Source organism: Ictalurus furcatus, chromosome 5, assembly GCF_023375685.1.
Source record: "Ictalurus furcatus strain D&B chromosome 5, Billie_1.0, whole genome shotgun sequence".
NCBI lineage: Eukaryota > Metazoa > Chordata > Actinopteri > Siluriformes > Ictaluridae > Ictalurus > Ictalurus furcatus.
Window position 1 is genome coordinate 7,442,422 of NC_071259.1, and position 20,490 is coordinate 7,462,911.

General features: G+C 36.5%; 1 protein-coding gene across 3 annotated transcripts in view; it reads right to left on the bottom strand.

Moving 5' to 3' along the window:
- Positions 1-18,387, bottom strand: part of LOC128607579 (probable G-protein coupled receptor 153) — a 49,060-nt gene extending 30,673 nt beyond the window's left edge. For 2 of the 3 annotated variants that reach the window (XM_053624546.1, XM_053624545.1), the window contains exon 1: positions 17,529-18,387. The gene's annotated coding sequence lies outside the window, so the exon portion shown is untranslated. Of the gene's footprint in view, positions 1-2,445; positions 2,465-17,528 lie in introns of all 3 variants that reach the window. The other variant, XM_053624547.1, reaches the window with a different exon arrangement.
- Positions 18,388-20,490: the final 2,103 nt, after the last annotated feature.

A 20,490-nucleotide genomic window follows, 5' to 3' on the forward strand; every position in this document is an offset into this window, starting at 1 on the left:
GGACAACCCAAAACATGCCAATGGAGTGGGTTAACAGACAATCTATTGAACATTCATTTTACAATTTAAAGGTAAGTTTTGAATAATAAATATCAAATTCATTAAATATAAATAGCATGAAAGAAAACCAGACACTAAATTGTGGAAACAACTGTACATCCTGAACAGTAATTATAACGTAAAATAATAATAATAATAATAATAATAATAGTAAAAATAATAATAATAATAACTGTTCGATATACGTGCTATGGTCAGTCTCACAGATTACTTATTACTTACAATCCAATATCACTACATTTGAGGGTAAAATGCACGAATAAAGGCAACATACTATGTTTACACGGACATTTTTGTCATAGTGGTATATATATATATATATATATATATATATATATATATATATATATATATATATATATATATGTATATATATATATATATATATATGTATATATATATATATATATATGTATATATATATATATATATATATATATGTGATACACTGGCATTATACTAGTGTGACTAAAAAGGTTCCCTGACTCATCTCTGACACAGATTAATTAATCTGCTGGAACAAAAATTTAAATTGCAAATAGGTTCAAAATTTTTCATATAGATTATTCGAGTTTATATAACCTATAGTTCTGGAACTTTCTGAGAAACTTCTAAACTTGATATTAGCAAATGATTAAGGCTAATATAATAGTAATTCTGAGCGGTTCAGGAAAATATCAGATGCCTAATGATTTTTCTGAAGCAAAACAAGTCTCCAAAAGAGGTTAGGCTAAGGCACAGGGTTCATTTATTTTATCCTAACTTTTCTCATAAATAAATACTTATGGAATCCAATTGAATCTCTCTTGTTCGTTCTTCAATGTTGTATGAAATCTTTTTTGGATTGCATTGGCATTTTTCGGGTTGAAAATTATTCACCTCAGCTGGTAAGGTTGAGAAATTCCTCTGAGGAGGTAGACTAAAAAAGTCAGTGAAGTATTCTAGCTGATTTCCTTAACTTAAATTAGAAAATAGAGCCAAGCTGGTAAATTTAATACTCAATACCTAAATGACTGACATACTGCAAATGTTCATAAAGTTTCCTGTTTAGTCCATGAACAAATTAGTCCAAAAAAGATCTTTGCTGCATAGAAAGAACATCTTTTTAATGGCTGTTGTATTTGTTGCTTTGGAATATTGTAATCATGATATGTGTGAGATTGGATTAGTTTTATTTCTATGAAGTACACATAAACTTTTCATCGAACATGCACTCAAAACATGTGTGTTAGCTATGGAAATTTATACAAAATAAGTTAGTGGGGGTTCACCCAGGTCAAGTGTGGGTCCTGCTTTTCAATGGCAAGTCCACTAGCTAGCTATAAAACACATCAGATGACTAAGTTTTCTATGGAACTGGCTAGAAATAAATGATCTATGTTGTTTTTCCAAGGCAAACCCTGAAGGTAATAATTCTGTGTTAACAGACACTGACGAAGTTGACTAGTTGGTAAAAAAAAAAAATAATAATAATAATAAATAACCAATTTAGGTACCGAAACAATTTAGCTATGGTTTTACAGCATGGATTCTGAAAGTAGTCATGTTGGAAAACCGAAGTATGTACAGATAATGACATTATTCGAAAATCAGGTGAATTGATCTGGTATCACCTAACGAATAAGAAAAAATCAGGCAACTGCATTTTATGGTAAAATGTTATTTATGATAAAGTTTAATGGTCCATATTATAAAACTAAGGCTCAGTAGTTACCCCAATATCTCCGGTTACACTGGAAATAAACACCACCTCTCAAAATCAATAAACTGAGAAGCAGCTATGCTCTAAAGCCATTGTGGATTCTATCCTGCTGACAAGATGGCTGCATAATGGCGTTAATCTAGGATGAGCACCTATTGGATTGCACCTGATCATATTAACTTTTTTCGCTTTTTCCAAGAGTTTATTTATAATAGACAAGATATTATTTTCCAAAATCTCATTCAATAGGCCAATTCCTGTGTCATGTCAATGGCAGAATTCCGGCATCGAGCTCCAAATCCTGCAGTATAGCACAGCCTACAAACATAGCCGCATGGACTACAACTCACAGCCATCACAGACATGTTCACGGTTACCAGAATACTGATTGCACTCAGCTGGACTCAATCACACACACAGCATATAAGCACCTTCACTGCACCTTCACGTTGTGAAGTATACGCTCTGAGTTTGCAATTTGTTCCAGCCATTACCAAGCCATTGTATTTAGATTGTTATTCTGGTTCTTGCTCCTGTTTCTGGTTTTTGCCCAAAGTCTTGCCTAGTTCATGTTGTTTGTTGATCACCTGACAATTGCCTGTACCTTGACCTTGTTCCTGGATTACGTCTTTGTTTTGATTACCAAAGTTAATAAAGTCTTGTGCCTGTACTTGCATCCGTACCTGCCATCCTGACGTCCTGCTAAAATAGATCAAACAGGATAGATATTAAGCAGATAAATTAGAAATCATGTCTTCTCCTTGTCATGGTAACCCATGCATTAATAAACTGAATCAACAAATCAGAGAAACTCCAACATTCCATTCTTTTGTACTGTGTCTTTTTCGTGCAAGCCAAAGTCTGGTAGTTTTTGTAACTTAACATGGGAAAGAACATTTACAGGATGACTGGCCGCACACAGACTGGTTTAATTTTTTATTTGTTTATTTATTTTTTTGTACGTATGTAGGCAGGTGATTATAAAAATAGCGCAATAACAAAAACAGACCCATGCACATCCACCTGGAAACAGCATGGTTTAGTTTTATAAGCCTTAGCCTCTGAGGTTGAGACTAGGATTCTGTGAACCTTAAACCTGTCTTTTTCTTTCAATCCAGTTACTATATTCTGCTTTGAAATGCTCTTTGTTGTCATAGAGTTCAAAAGTTTGTTCCTCTACAAAGAGGACAAAAACTGGCCTACGGACGTACATACACAATTAGACGAGATGGTAACTGGCAAGATAGTTACGGCAAATGAAGTGTAAAAAATACATCAGAATGTCCGTGAGACTAATTTCCTCTGCTGATCATGGGACCCCATTTTAGTATGAATGAATAGAAATGAAAGTAAGCCCAGAAAGTGGCCGTCAAAAAATAAATGTCATTTTAGATACAGTTAAATACATAATTCATGCAAGATTTAATGAAACTCTTTTTTGCTCAGCAGAACCTTTTCTCCCATCATGAAAAACCTTCTTTGGACTTAAAAAAAAAGTATTAAAATATAGCCTGACAACCAAACTCAATTGGAATATTATGCTTTTGTGGTCCATTGTACATTTGCTTAAGGACTGATGATTTGTGCATAATTAAATGAACGGCATCAAATGAATTCAGAATCATTAAACTTCATTCACTTCCAGCCATTGATGTATTTATCAGTGCTTTGAGACGCTAGAGAATGGTTGCACAGATTTGGAAGTGCATCCATGTGCTTATCTACAAACCCAGGACTATGACTTGACAGCCCCTGGTGATTGTAATGTATTTCCAGAACTTTAATGCCCATGTTCAGTTTTAAGCATTGCATTCATTCAAAATATTGCAGCAATCACAGCCAAAATGATTATTATTATCATTATTATGACCACAGAAAACTGCAGCTTCTTACTCATATGCACCACATGCATGGGTTGATATGCTTTAGTTGCATATTTTATAGATTAGTAGCTTTTAAGCCGCTAGGCCAGGTTTCATAGGCTTATATAATATACCTCAGTGAAGAAAATGTCCCAGATCTCACCTCTTGAGTAGAGATGTTCCGAAGCCATTTTCAGTATATTCTTTGCCATGAAATCCTGCAGATACAACTTAAGTTAACTCAGTTAATGTTCACATTAAACACAAGAATGGGGAAACAAATGTGAGCTCAGTGACCTTGACCATGGAATGGTTGTTGGTGCCAGACAGGCTGGTTTGAGTGTTACAGAAACTGCTGATCTCCTGGGATTTGCACACAGTCTGTAACGTTTAAAAAGAATGGTGAGAAAAACAAGAAACATCCAGAAAGCGTTGGAGTCTTGTGGATAAGAGAGGTCATAGGAGAATGGCCAGACTGGCTGAAGCATATAGGAAGGCTACTGTAACTCAAATAATCACTATTTGCAACCGTGGTGAGCAGAAATGGATCTCAAAATGCACAAGACAAAATGGTGAACATTGAGGAGGATGGGCTACAACAGCAGAAGACCACATGGGGTTCCACTCCTGTTAGCCAATAACAGGAACTTGAAGCTACAGTGGGCACATACTCACTGAAACTGAACAGATTGGAAAAAGGTTCATTTAAATTAAAAGTAATATTGAGTGATTAATCACACTGAATTTTACGGAAAACTTTAACATTTTTGTGCCACACCTTCTTTATCATTATAATAGCTTGCCATGTATGGGCTACAAAATCACTGGAAGGTTTCAGCAAGACAACACTTCAGCTACCAAGTCTGACCCATTGCGGTTTAAGTGGCGGTTTAAGTGTGTTAAGGGAACAAAGCTACACACAAGGTGCACCTGTTAGATAACACATTAGCTGTAGTCCTGAGAGCAGACTTGAAATGAGTGTGCATTGATGTTGTGTAAGAGAGCTGAATTACATTCGATACCCTCCCACTTGCTGTCTTTGAGTTATGCCCTGGTTTTGCAAATCAGATTAGCAAGGATTGGCGTTCGAACTGGGGCTACATAAAGACGCACTTTCGAGAACTCAAAATAGCACTGTGGATATATGGAGCTCGGAAGCTGACAGAAGTATTTGAATATGACTTTTAATAAATGTATGCCCTTTACATGGGATGTGGTGGCTCAGTGTTTAAAGACTGGGTTACTGATGAGAAGGTCAGGAGTTCAAGACCCAGCACTGCCAAGCTACCACCGTTGGGCCCTTGAGCAAGGCCCTTAACCCTCAGTTGTATAAATGAGATAAATGTAAGTTGCTCTAGATAAGGATGTCTGCCAAAATGCTGTAAATGTACATTTACGCCAATGCTTTTTTCTTTGTTTTGAATCTGCCTTCAGTAAGATGTGCCTTTAAACATCTCATATCAATTGAAATACAGTTTTAAGATTAAAAAAAAATTCAATCAGAAACCTAAATACAAATCTCATGAAATTCAAATCTGAAAAATACATATTTTATGTAAATTAGGCCAAAGCTGAAGTGCTTGGGATTCCCAGGGAAAAGCATGCACTTTCAGAGCGACTGAACTCATTATTTAGCCAATCACAGTTGTCTGTCATGCTTGTGCTCATGACCATGAAGTGAAATGAAGTGAAGAGGCGTGAGAAGAGCTAAGTAGAATCAAAATGGAAGATATGCACCCTAAGTTTTTATATTCTATAGAAATAGTTAAATTCCTATTCAGCAGCTGACTGTGGCTGTTAACTAATGATTGCCAGCAACATTACACAGCCTAATCAGCTAGAAGGTTACCTAAAAAGTTGCACTGGACATGTACTAAGCTTTGAATATAGAAATCTTGCATTTTGAGCAGAACATGAAAACTTTTTTTTTTTATTTGATGGGAATCGTGGATGTTTCACCTTTGGACTAATTTACATAATAAACTCTGTAATTCTGAGATTTTAATTGATTAAATTTGTATTTAGTTTTCTGATCTCAAAATCTTAATCTGTAATTTTGAAGTTCTATGTATTTAAAGACAGATCTTACCCCTAGCAAGTTAATGCAAAGAGAAAAAAAATCATTGGCAAAATGTACATTTATTAAACATACCATAGGGGAAAAAAAGGATTATTTAATCTGGTGTGTATATAGTTAAAATATCCGAAATTCATATTCAAATACTTCTGTCAGCTTCCATGCTCCATATGTGTCATTCTTCTACGTATATTAGAAAAATTTGGAAAGCCTGACGTGTGGAATGTACTAAAGAGATTCATTAATATACATTAATAAGATACATTAATAAGCAGCTGACTGTGATGTGTGTGTGTGTGGGTGTGTGTGTGCGCATGCAAAACTGCTCTTAATTAGGCATTTGATAAAGTAGAAATAAAAGAAGACACGGCGCAGTTACTGGTGTGCACAGTCCAGCATTTTTAGTTGATAAAAACTAGCATCGCTAAAATGTATAATCAAAAAATTTATATACTATAACGGTTCCCTAAACCTTTTAACAGAATTTACATATTATATATACAGTGCCCTCCACTAATATTGGCACCCTTCATAAATATGAGCAAAGAAGGCTGTGAAAAATTGTCTTTATTGTTTAAACTTTTGATCTTTTGTTCAAAAAATTTCACAAAAATACTCTGCTCTCATGGATATCAAACAATTGCAAACAAAACACAGGTTTATCTTTGTTAAATATAGGTGTGCAACAATTATTTGCACCCCTTTAGTCCATACTTTGTGCTACCTCCCTTTGCCAAGATAACAGCTCTGAGTCTTCTCCTATAATGCCTGATGAGGTTGGAGAATACATGACAAGGAATCTGAGACCATTCCTCCATACAGAATCTCTCCGAATCCTTCAAATTTCAAAGTCACCTACATCACCACAAGTTGTTTGGAAGGGTTTCAAGAAAAAAGCCTCTACTCTCATCCAAAAACAAACTCAAGCGTCTTCAGTTTGCCAGACACTACTGGAACTTCAAATGGGATCAGATTCTTTGGTCAGATGAAAGCAAAATAGAGCTTTTTGGCAATAAACACTAGAAGTGGTTTTGGCACACACAGAGAGGTAGCCATATGGAAGAGTACCTCAAGGTGACCTCTGATTGTAGTTTTGGAGACTTTCTGACCCCAAGACGCAACTAACTTCTGCAATTCTCCAGCTGTGATCCTTGGAGATTTTTTGGCCACTCGAACCATCTTCTTCACAGTGCGTTGAGACGATATAGACACATGTTCTCTTCCAGGTTAATTTATAACATTTCCAGTTGACTGGAACTTCTTAATTATTGCTTTGATAGTGGAAATGGGCATTTTCTATGCTTTTGCTATTATAGCCACTTCCTATTTTGTGCAGTTCAACAACCTTTTGCCATACATCACAGCTATATATCTTGGTGTAACCCATTGTTACGAATGACTAAGGGAATTTGGCCTGTGTGTTACCTCATTTATATTTATACCTCATATTTATTAAGTCATGGTTGAACAATATCCTGTTCATAGTCACCCAGGTATACAAAAATATCAATGGGAATATACTTCAAATATATTTTTCTCATATGAATTCATAGGGGTGCCAATAATTGTTGCTCATGTATATTTAACAAAGATTTTTTTTTAGATAAACCTGTGTTGTGTTTGCAATTGTTTGATATCCATAAGACCAGAGTATTTTTGTGAATTTCTTAAATAAATGATCAAAAGGTTGCTCATATTTACCAAGCCTGCCAATATTAGAGGAGGGCACTGTAAATTAATTATCATAATACTGTGCGTATATAACTAAATATCATTCCTCACTCTGAGCAGAAAAAAAACATTTTTTTAAAATGTCATGGAGCTCTTGTTTGGTAAACAGGCTTATAGCATTGCCTTCGCATGCCAAATAATATACAGGACACCACAATATATCATGACAAATTCCACACATCATGCCTAGTCGGTCTGAGTTTTGAGAGCAGAGCAGCAGAGGTGTGATGCTGACCTACTTTGCTTTTTTTTTTAACAGATGAGATGCCAAAAAGCACAGGTCTTCAAGGCTATAGGACAGAAAAGAGTCTGTCCTACCGTATGAATCAACATCATCACCAATGTGTGTGTGTGCGTGTGTGTGCGTGTGTGTGAAAGCAGGAAGGTAAGAGCAAGAGAGTGACTTCCACCCTAGTTAAAAGTAAATCAAAGCATGGCAGCCTGAGCAGGCCCCGTGGTTTTATCATTGTTATAGGCTCATTAAATCAGGAGCTTCTGTTGATACACTGCGTTTGCCGAGAACCAGGAGAAACTCGTTCGACGGGGACAGCAAACCGAGTGGAAACACTTTGCTTATAATTGCAGTGTCAAGTGAGTTTCCAAAACAAAATTAAGGACAGATGAGTCTGGCGGAGCTGTGACAAAACGCAGACCTTGCATCCGAGAAAGGCCCGGTCAGGGCAGTGCCAGTCCTGACAGTACGGGAGAAAAAACAGGCTGTGTATCAGAGATTAGTGGGATTTTCATGCAAATTAATCTCGCCCTCAGTCAAACTGGCAGTCTCCTTCATGTGCTGTGATTCACTGTCTGTTGTATATGTGTTTCCTTTGCACGTATATAACTAGCGACAAATGGCTATTTGTGCCCGCTATAATAAAAACAGTAAGCACATTGATTTAATAATAAATTATCCTGTGCTACAGACGGCCGGGTCACCAAAATGAGCGAACTATAATCCTAGATCGATGGCTGGTCACGATGATATCTAGTCTATGTCTAGCTTTCTATTTAACCTCTACACCTAGCATTAATATGAGAAGTGCCATTAATAAGTATTAAGCACTGTATAAACTAATCCACTAACAAACTGTAAACGCGTCTGCATTACATCCTCATCACTTTGCTTGAGCGTTCTAAAAACACAAGAAAAAAATGTTTGTCAGAGATTCATTTCAGATCCCACTGCTTTCCTTGTAAGGCATAGAATGAGCAAAGTGGCCTAAATGTTTCATCAACTCTTTAACCCCTTAACATCCTGGCGTATCATTCTGTTATTGCGCTTAAAGCATATTATTCCCTGATTACGATCAATTATTCTCTAACAATAGGAAACACATTTAACTATTAGAGTAAGGAATGTACGACTGGACCTGCTGCTAGAGTTAGCTAATTTAAGGGGTTAAACTGCTGCACTTTTTATACTGACATATCTTATACTAACTAAAACATCACAAGCAGTTACAGAATTTTTATTTATTTATTTATTTTAAGGTTTTTTTATGTTTAATTTTAAGAAAATGGCATTTTAACAATTTCATTCCAATTCCACTGAAAGGCGTCACGCCTACCTCTGCATTTATAACTTAATCTACTTATGTAAAAACAAAGTTACTGCCAAATTTTTTAATGAATTAGAAATTTACACTGAGAAATGAGTTATTAAGTTGATTATCAGCATTATCATCGGTCTCCGTCTCATCATCTGAGGTAAAAGTCACTCGCAGCCTCGTGCTCATCTTTTTACTTACTGATCACTTTTTATCCAAATAATCGCTGATTAATTCATTCATCTCGGTTCTGTTGGTTAAAGTTCTCTATAGTAACGCCATTTTAATTGGTCATTTAAACACTTTAAAACTTTGTTGTCATCTGCACGAAGTGTGTATCATCCTTCTCCGTTTTTTTAACCAAATAATGACATTCTGGCTAGCAAGGGTTTAGACATCTTTTGGCAGACTTTTGTTAAACTGGCTCCTTAAAAACATGATCTTTGCAAGAAGATGACCAAGGCTAGGTTAGAAAACATTTCCACGTTGTTTTGCTCAAATATATGTATGTCAATGTATATTTTTGGCAAAATTAAAATTTGTCAAAACCCAATTCTGCATGTTCTTCCGCTGTTTTCCAGAATTCAGCTGTAGCGACATCTGATGTGGTTTCCCAAACCGCCACACAACTGTATACTGTGTTTGTTAATTTACCAGTAATTATTTTTCTGAATATTTCCCTTTAGAGGTCACTTTAGATTGATCGGCACCGGTAACAGATTGCTGGAACTATCGGCGAAAATCCGCACCAATAGTTTTGCGTCCATTGGAGGAGCGGCTGAGAAGGGTCCGCTATCATTATACAGTACGAGAGCGGCCTCTAGAGGCGAAATAAAAACTATCACTGACAAATTTTGTTGTGTTATTTGAAGTGTTTTTTGATTCATTTTGGATGTCTCTATATTTATTTGTTATTTGGAGTGTTACTTTTTTTGGATGTATAGCTTTTATTTACTTTAATATTTGTTAAGCGATAATATATTAATATTCATATATTTATTTAATTTTTAAAAGCACAGTATATTTTCATGGTACAGTCAGTACTGTTTATTTTTGTAATAAAGTTCAGCAATATTTTAATTTGAGTGTTTTCATTTTGTATCAGTTGTAAAAACTATCAGTTGATTAATCGGTTATCGGCAGGTACCGCCCAGCTTTGTTATCGCTATTGGTAAAATCCACTATCAGTCAACCTCTATTTCACATAAAACCTCTAAATCATTTACTCTGTCTAATACAGATGACATGAGCGGCCATATTGCATTATAGCATATTGGAAAACACCGTTCACATTGTTTCTTCTTCAGTTTTCAAATTCAGAGGGAGAAAATAGCTGAGAGCCATGTTGCAGAGACAGTAAAGATGAATGATGTAATGCATTTTCTGATGCACTGTGCCACAGTAATGTCGTTATACTTATGAGATTAATTCATGTATCAAACTGTCATATTTCAGGCAATCTGCTAGGGATGTAACAGTACAGCATATCATATCATATTGTAATTTGCAATACTTCTGTGTGTCGAACAATACACTTAATAGACTGCACAAATTTGTCATAAAACACCACTTATGTGAGGTGTAATAACCATTCATCAAGCCCACACTTAAGTACGCTGGTAGATGAGCAGCTACCATATTCATATATTAGCTCAAGAAAACAGCATAGCCATTTTAAGCAGCAAGAAGGAACTGAAAAATTCCCCCAGATATTTAAGGTGTGGCATATTGGAGCACTTTCCCAGTAAAGTTTCCCAGTAAGTTACAACACTGATGACCAGTGAGTGGTGAATTGGAAGGTTATGTTACGGTATGGGCTTAAATTCACAGCTGCAGATATGACACTTGTTAACAAAGAATGCAGGATTCAGCAGAATGTGAAATAAAAAATTAAAAAAACATGTTTTAGACATGCCCCTTTGAGAGTTACAGCAGTGAAAGTTTGGCCAGACAGCTAACGTTTAATTAGCCTGGTTTCATTTTGTTACATTCTAATGCACAGCATTTGAGAGTCTGAATGGATCAAGAAACACTGCCATTATTAACTTTCACTTACTGTACTTTTTTAAAATAATGTTCAATGTTTTAAATAATTGAAAATGTAAATCTATTCAGGCAATGCCTATTTGTGCTGTATTGAAAATGTAGCGTATTGAGACACCACCGTATGGTATCAAATCGAATTTTGTGTATCGATACACCCTTACAATCGACAGAAACTTAATCAAATGTTTGTATTTATATGTATAACATACTGTACATACGCTGCAGATTTCAATATAGAAAGCACTGATTGTCTAAAAAAAAAAAAAAAAAAACTGATTAGGGTTGGGTTTTACTAAACAGCTCCATAACACCTACGCCATTTCTGCATGTCAGTCCTTTACATCAGAGACCTATTTTTAGCACATGTAATGATCTGCACTGAGGTTCACACTGGAAAACCACCATCCAAAAAAAAAAGCTGGCCCCAACAAGAACAGAGTGAGCTAATTAGTCTAATGAATATGCATGCAGGGAGTACTATGAGCAGCAACAAAATGTGTAACTTGCTAAATTCAACCAAATGTTTCACTTGTATAATGGTAAATTAGAGGAGCAAATAAGCAGTAATACAAACCACCAGGAGAGCTGCTCGAGATAACCAGCTCTGGAGGGAAATGAAGTATCTAGTGTCAAGTGGACCTTGAAGACCACACACTATAATTACTGACTTTTTTTTTATTATTATTATTTATTCCACAGCAGATTTGCAATGAAGTACTAAGTAGGTAGTTCTCTGAATACAACAACCTTCATAGCAATTTGAACCTAGACTATCAATGTGTCAATTCTGACACACATTATCTACAAAGTTTGTACACCCCTTCTTCAATTTTTTTCCCCATCATATATCAGTCACTTGGAGAGTTACAGTTGGTTGGGAAAAACTAATATTGCCACTCTATACATTAGGGAAAGTCCTGAGTTCCAACATGCACGTTTGATTCAAGAGTGTTTAACATTGGATAGTCTGATGATTACCCTGCTCTATTAAATCCTAATAAATCAGGTAATGGACTGCTGAGAAGGAAAATCACTCAATTATGTTGAATGTACCCGAACAGAGATGGACTGATCCTCCATTTCATGAAAACCTTGCAGAGTCGATAACAGGAATTTCAGATTCATCCGTTTCTCAAAATGACTCTACTTCCAAGCCCTTGGGAAATTACACACCACCTGAACTGCTAACCTCAATATTGCAAATCTTGTGATTTTCACTCATCACTGATTCTCTTTGTAATGCTGTTTTCTTTGCTCTGAGACAGTAACTACCCATTTTAACCTTTGCACTGACTCGGTTCTACCCACATGGGCCTCACATACAAGCCTATTGATGACTTTATCCTACTTATAATAGATTGTCTTACCTCCCTGATCACCACTAAATTTACATTTAGATGGAGTTTGAACAGCTTCTGGATTAAGCTGAACAAAGCTTCTGGATTTTCAACACACACAAAGTAGCTGAAGCATTTAACTGAGTAAACTGACAGTATGTTTGAGAGGGCAACAAACAGCCATTTTTTAATTTTTTTAATCAGTATTGCCAGATTGCACAGTTTCAAGCCCAATTACAGTCTAATTCACAATCCAGCAGAACTCTATGTTGGTTTGAACCCTGCCATATTATATCTACCGGCCCAAGGTCATTTTCCCAGCACAAAGTAATTACAAACTCCCCAATCCCAGAGGCTTGCCTCGTGTTAGATTTTAGACTTTTATTTGATTGTAATCAACATAAATTTGAGTTTGTTGAGATGAACCTTAGGCTATCTCACAGTGTCTGCTGATTATATGCAGATAAGCTATATGCAAATGGAGCGATTTTTTTTTTTATTGTACTAAGCTTTTGTATACTGATCGGCAATAATTCACTACACTGATTTGATTCTTTCAAATATACAAGTGAATGAAATGTTTGAGTCGTTTGATTCAGTGGCTTTTAGAAATACTGCGTAGGTTGCAACATAAAGCCCTACACTAATCCACATTCACAGTTTCGTACACTAAAACAAACTTGAGAAATAGTGGCCTATTTAAGACTATTTCCCAATGCACTTGTTATTAATAGATATAACAACATTAGTTATATTTAAGTACAGGCTAATACTAATCTGATGATCCAGCTGATACTTTAATCAGAACAACAACAAATAAAACTCTTAATGTACACACCTAAACTGGAATAGAGCAAACCCACTGAGGTCAAGTTAAAGGTGGGAGTGGATATGAAGCTTGTGGGACAAAGAAAGGCCACTTTGACTGAAAGATGACAGTTTTGGAGACAGGTTTGAGCACCATGCCTGGTGTAAATTCCTTCTAGAGCAGGCAAGATTGGGATTAAAAAACAGTTCTGTGCACACCTCTAGAATGCTGAGAGACTGATAGAATTTAGGTCTTGTTAAATAAACAAATGTTAGCTTAGAAAAGGAGAAAATTAGATGCTGCATTATCCACTCTGGCTAATTACCTGCATACGTTAACATCTCTGCCATATTAGCAGGAGTGAAAATCGCTGGTAAGGCAATACAACTCTATAGAGAGATCCGGGTCTATTCTGTGAAAAAATACAATCATCTTTAACTCTTATGTTCAGCTGATTTTTACAAAAATTTGTTCTGTTACAGGGATCACATTTCTACATATTGAACGTGATGTAGATGTAAACATACACTCATCGCCTCTTTATTAGGAACAAGTACAACTGCACATTCATGCAGTCATCTAATCAGCCAATCATGTGGCAGCAGCGTAATGTAAAATGTCATGCAGGTCAAAAGCTTCAGTTAATGTTCCCATCAAATGTATGAAAGAAGAACAAGTGTGATCTTTGTGACTTTACCCGTGGCATGGATGTTGGTACCAGATGGCTGGTTTGAGTATTTCAGAAACTGCTTATCTCTTGGGATTGTCACACACAACATTCTCTAGAGTTTACACCGAATGGTATGAAAAAAAATAACAGTGAGTGAGAGACAGTTCTGTGGGTGGAAACATGTTGTTCATAGAGAGGTCAGAGGAAAATGGCCAGATTGGTTCGAGCTGCCAGGAAGGATTTAGTAACTTATATAATCACACTTTACAACCATGATGCACAGAAAGGCATCTCAGCATGCACAAAACATCAAAACCTGAGGTGGATGCTCTACAAACGCAGAAGACCACATTGGGTTCCATGTCTGTCAGCCAAGAACAGGACTCTGAGGCTATCAAAGGCACAAGCTCATCCAAACTGGGCAGTTGAAGATTAGAAATAAAAATCACCTGGTCTTTTTCTGGTGTTCAACTGTTTGGTTTGGGTGAGTCTGTGAAAATGATAGCCTCAGATTCTTGTTCTTGGCTGACAGGAGTGGAACCTGATGTGGTATTCCACTGTTGTAGCCCATCCACCTCGTAGTTTCATAAGTTGTGTGTTCTGAGATACTTTTCCGCTCACCATGGTTGTAAAGAGTGCTTTTTTGAGTTCCTGTCAGCTCAGATCAGTCTGGTCATTCTCCTCTGATCTCTCTCAACAACAAGGTGTTTCAGCCTCAAAAGCCTCCACTCACAGGATGTTTTTTTGTTTTTCGCACCATTCTATTTAAACTCTAGAGACTGTTATGTGTGAAAATCCCAGGAGATCAGGAATTTCTGAAATCCTCAAACCAGCGCATCTTGCACTAACATCCATGCCACGGTTGAAGTCATAGAGATCAGAATTTTCCCCCATTCTGATGTTTGATGTGAACATTAACTGAAGCTCTTGACCTGTATCTGCATGATTTTATGCATTGTGCTGCTGCCACATGATTGGCTGACTGGATAACTGCATATATAAGCAGGTATACAAGTGTTCCTAATAAAGTGCATGGTGAGTGTACATAGTCTGTTTATACATAATCTGATTGAGTCTAACTCCTGGAATGTAAAAGTTCAAAAATGAGCATAAACCAACCTGTCAGTCTAGAGACAGCATTTTACTGCTATTTAACATCTACTAACACTTATTAAAAACAATAACAATATCATAATAATAATAAATCAGACTAGATATTCCAAGAGATCGTTTTCAATTCATATAACAGGAATACCAAAGTATATGCTTCATGTAAAAATACCTTTACAACAACATATTCATCACAAAGCTAATGTGACAGATGCATGAAGATAACTTCATTATAAAGGGGCGTCTATCACAAAGCTAAATACAAATTAAATCCTGAATGTAATCTTACCAAACCTCTGTGACCTACCAAACATTAAGAATCATGGCTGAAGTTAAACCATTTTAAACAGTAATAAACAGTAAATTTACCTCACCAGCCACATTAAAGTGCCACATTAAATAAAAGCACACATTCTCCAATTGTTTTCATTTCCCCCCACCAATGGATTAACAATGTTGATGTGCAATTTTGTCTAATGTGGCATTTAGGTTTCCTATATGAAGGAATGTTAGTGACATTCTGTCAAAACTCGATCCCTAGTTACTGTACCATCCTTAGTTACCTGTCATTGCCATGGTAACTAGGGATGGATAGATTCATTTACAGTTCAGCACTGACAAAACAATCCTCTGAGTATCAGATAACCAATACTGATTCAGTAGTCACATCCATGTCTAGAGATTCATCTAGCTTATGTTAGTATGTCATGTAAAAATTCATGGTATGATAAGGTCAGTGTGTGTCCTATGTTTATTACAAGAGCTGTGTCATGTCAGTCAACATCATACATGGTCACAGCATAAAATATGTCAGTGGATCTGCTCAGAAAATTTGTTAAATTCTAGAGATACAGAGCCAGTGATTCAGACCTACATCAAGCCAACACTCAGCACGGTAAGCCCCATATTGTTTACACTAAATCTAAGTTGATCTCTCTTTACACTAAGCTGCTCCTTGCATGCGCATAAATCAGGATAAATTCTAATGCCCCAGTTCAGCGTGGATGTGGTTATGGGTAAGAGAATTTGCTACTTTAAATTTCAAATTGACCAATAGGAATTTATTGCTTTCTTACAATACACCTCTGCCAGTACATACATGTTAGAATTCCAGAAGCAAAAGAGCATTAGCAAAAAAAATGACAGAAGTGGTATAAAGGAACACTTATTATCCTATGTTTTGTTTTGATTGAATTCTTAATACCTTAGATTTTGCTTGCGGATCTTAAGTTTGTTTAAAACTCCATAAAAAGTAACTCCATACTCTACAACTTAAAGGTACAATAGTCAATATTTCTCAATATTTCTTGCTAGTACAAGGAATCTGTAAAATTTTGTAGAAATTAAAAAATAATAATAATAATAATAATAATTCTAAACCATTGTTTCAGAAAAAACAGTCTGGACACTTACCTTTCAGGCCAGAATATTATATTTGATTGACCTTTTGTCAGTCTTCTAGCTAAATCTATTTGGACCATTGGGGCGAAGCTTTGTGTACATGGGTGGAAATGGGGGCAGGTATTCATTAGTCAATGATTTAAAAAAAAACCCATTCAAATCTTATTCAACTCCACTTTTTTAACCATTAAAAACCTTTTTTTTCACCCAAACAAATCTTACCTAATGCACTTTTAAGAGAAAAACACTTAGAAGTCGTTTATGCTTGCGAACCGATTCGCGTGATTGAATCGTTTAAAAGAATCGTTTATAAACAAACGATTCGTTCTGTAGCGGTTATTCAGTTCAGCTTATGGTGCATCCGTTAAAAATGGAGCTCTGGTAGCTTGAGAGCTTTGCTGGTTAATGGCGGTGTAGGTTCTATAGTTAAGCTATTATTATTACTACTACTACTACTACTATTATTACTATTGTTATTATTAATAGCTAGCCTGATAACATCATGAAGTAGGCTAGTGTCTCAAACTGTTTTCACACTTGGTTTCTTATTCTATGGACGGTTAATGTGTAGCTGCCCATCAGTAGTTTGGTGTAAAAAAAAATATTTATTTTTTTGATTAGATAAGTCATAAAACACAATTTTCTCAGGTATTATGAGGTATAAAGAACATTTTGAGGTGACATTAAAGATAAATGAGCGATTCTGAACGATTCTGGGCTTCAGTACAAGCGCGAGCTCTACTTTTGACAAGGTTTTGGCTACATCCGAAACCGCGTACTACATAGTGTTACTTAGGTTACCATAGTTACCGTATGCGGCGTACTATTATAATAGTATGCTATTTAGTACAGGAGTATGCCGTTTGGGACGCAGCCCCCTGTTAGCCTGTATTCTGCCCACATTCACACCACTCTCATTCACAAGCTCACTCCAGTCTAACCAGCCTATATATATTAATGGCTTCCTTTGGTGAATATGCTGAATGCAGAGGAAACGTTACCATTTTACACTGACGTTTTACACTTATCTAAAATAAGTCATGATAAGAGACAGAGTAATTTCCTTGTTATTATAGTCCACGACCATCATCATATACAGCATCACCCAAAAAAAAAAAAAAAAAAACATACTGGTGGTCGTGTGTGTGAGTGTGTGAACTGTGCATCTAGAACATACCTTGAATAAATCTCGTCGATATACCCGAAAGCTCCTCCAGGGTGTCGTGTCGTGTTGTTATCAATATGTCCACAGAGTTGGCGCGTGCGATTCTGAATGCACGGATAAAACCTTGAAATAAAGAGCGCTAATAAAGAAACATGGCGCGCCCTTTATCCTACCATCATCGGAGAGGATTAGACTCATTCTCATCAGAAACAAGAGTGGAAATGGTGTGCATGTAAAGCCACGCATGGGCGAAGTTAAAAGTGTCGACGTGGTGGTGGTGGTGATGGTCGGGCGCGCGCGCAGCCTCCTCACGCCGCCCATTGAGGATCAGCACTAGGAGGAGGGAATGAATGAAGCAGGAACAGATGCTGCTGAATCCTCCACATCGCTTCCGTTTTGATGAGCAGACTTCCTACACTGACATTTTGCACATTTCTTTTTCATTTTTTTTTTCACCCCGGATTCTTTTTCACGTTTTAGCATTTTCCTCTAGATTACCAACAGAAGACTCTCAGAAAGTTTTTCTGAAGTTGTGTCGCTCTTTAAGCAAAACATCACAGGTGAATAGGATAATTTAAACAACAACAACAACAACAACAACAACAACAACAATAGGTATCACAGCCAGTCTTTGCTAGTTGATTGATGATGTAAATGCATCCATCTATTTCCCATGCTGCTTATCCTACACAGGGTCACGGGGGTGCCTGGAGCCTATCCCAAGGAACTAGGGGCACAAGGTGGGGGACACCGGGGTTCCAACCCATGGTAGGGCACAATCATATACACACTCACACGCTGCAGACAATTTGGAGATGCCAGTCAGCCTATGATGCATGTACTGGGGGAGTACCTTGAGGAAACCCCCAAAGCACAGGGAGAACATGCAAACCAAAAATACAAGTTGGGAAAAACATTTTTTTACAGACATACATAAAAGATCAATGTACTTATTTCAAAGGAAAACTCCACCCTGAAACACATTAAACATGTTTTCATTGCAAATATTGTTGGTTGGTTACTGTATTTTTGCCATTACAGTGAGAAGGTGGCAGTGTGTTGTTTGCTGTGGAATAAAAGGAATAAAGCACTGCTGCATCGCTCTCATGCACTGTTGCCAACTACTTTCAATGGAAAGTAGCTAAAGCCTGCTCGAAAATATCGCTAGATGACGTTTCAAGTTCAAGTTCAAGTGGCTTTATTGTCATTTCAACCATATACAGCTGGTACAGTACACGCTGAAACGAGACAACGTTACTCCAGGACCATAGTGCTACATGAAACAAGACACTAACCACATGAGACGACACAGAACTATATATGAGATATATAAGATATAAGATAAATAACTATATATAAGATCTACGCATTTTTATATAAAGTGTACGTGCAAACGTGCGCTAACAACACAAGACAGTACAGTACTACTAAAACAGGACAATAGGCACAGTAAGTGACAGTGTAACGCCGACCAGTACAGGTTTTAGTGTGGAAGTGTCCGATTGGCGTCATGCACAACTGAGCATATTCATGATGTCATCGCGTCATATTTGCATTCTGCCTATAGTATCAGACCTTTACATCTGTTTGCTTCTCTCCTAGACTCTGTGCTCACATACTCCAGTCCCTCCAGGATTTTGCGATTGCAGAAATTAGTGCAAAATCGAGCAAACTCCGCATTATTCAAAGGAGCTTGCAATTTTCAAAATGATCACAGATTTTCCACAGATTTGGACACCAAGACGCGCCATGTGACGTCATTACAATGATCATTCAGCCAAAGCCCTCGGACGTGAGTACAGCTAAAAGGTCTCATTTACCAACAAACATCTGTGAAAGACAGTGCAAAACAATTTAGTGCAATCGCAATTTCACCAATTCAAAAAGCACAAAACACTCAGCAAATAGATTGCAAATTTTGAAAGAATCTGCTAGATCAAGCATTTTTGCCCGGAACAATCACAAAAAAAACTCAGCGAAATCCTGTATGAACTGCATACAGTATTTTAAGACAGAATTCCCAATAAAGCTGTTCTCATTTACATATTTTTCTGTTTCTGTTGTCAGACAATGGAACAAGTATGAAATAGTGACTGACACGCAGCGCACAGCCTTCGTCTTTTCTATAGAACGTAGCTAAGGTTTGTCCAAGAATTTGATAGATTTATCACTGGGTGATTTTTTGAGGAAAAAAAAAGTTGCTAAAGAGATCTGAAAAGTCCCGAAATCTAGCGAAATTGGCGACAGTTCTCTCATTCAGTCAGTCAACTATTAGACAAAGTCAAAGAAAATAGACCAACATGTCAGTGAAAGAAGTCAACTTTGAATTTAAATTTAAAATATTTTTTTGCATAGTTGAAGATCACATATTTCACAGCTATTAAAAAAAATATATGAAATCGAACATAATAAATTCTACTAAATATAAGGAACATGTGAAATGTCATGAATGCAGGTCATTTAGGTTTATGAGTATGAATATACACCAAAAAAAATTCTTTTAGAGAGTGTGAGTGTCTAAATGGGATGAGGGGGAGGGGTGTTGGACCTGTCCCATTTTATTAAATTTGAAGTGCACTGAGGAACATGGATTAGCACTCAACTTCACATCAATATTTAGCAACATATGAATGAGGTCTTGCATCTGCATCCCCAGTTCTGAAGAGCGATATCAGAGTATGCTACATAAAGAGGATCAGAGTGTACTTAAAGCATCTTAAGGCAATGCTCAGCAGATCATGTTTAGTGTTACAGTGTTTCAGCACCCACTGTGTTTTGAATAATATGGCTAGATATTGATGACCTTTCAAAGTGGCAAAAAGGCTAAGAGCACTATTATTATTATTATTATTATTTTATTATTATTATTATTGTTATTATTTATATCTCAGTTTTGTTGAATGATCAAATCTGATTGGTCAGAAGGTTATGACTTGAATAATGTTCCATGACATGAAATATAAATATAAATGGT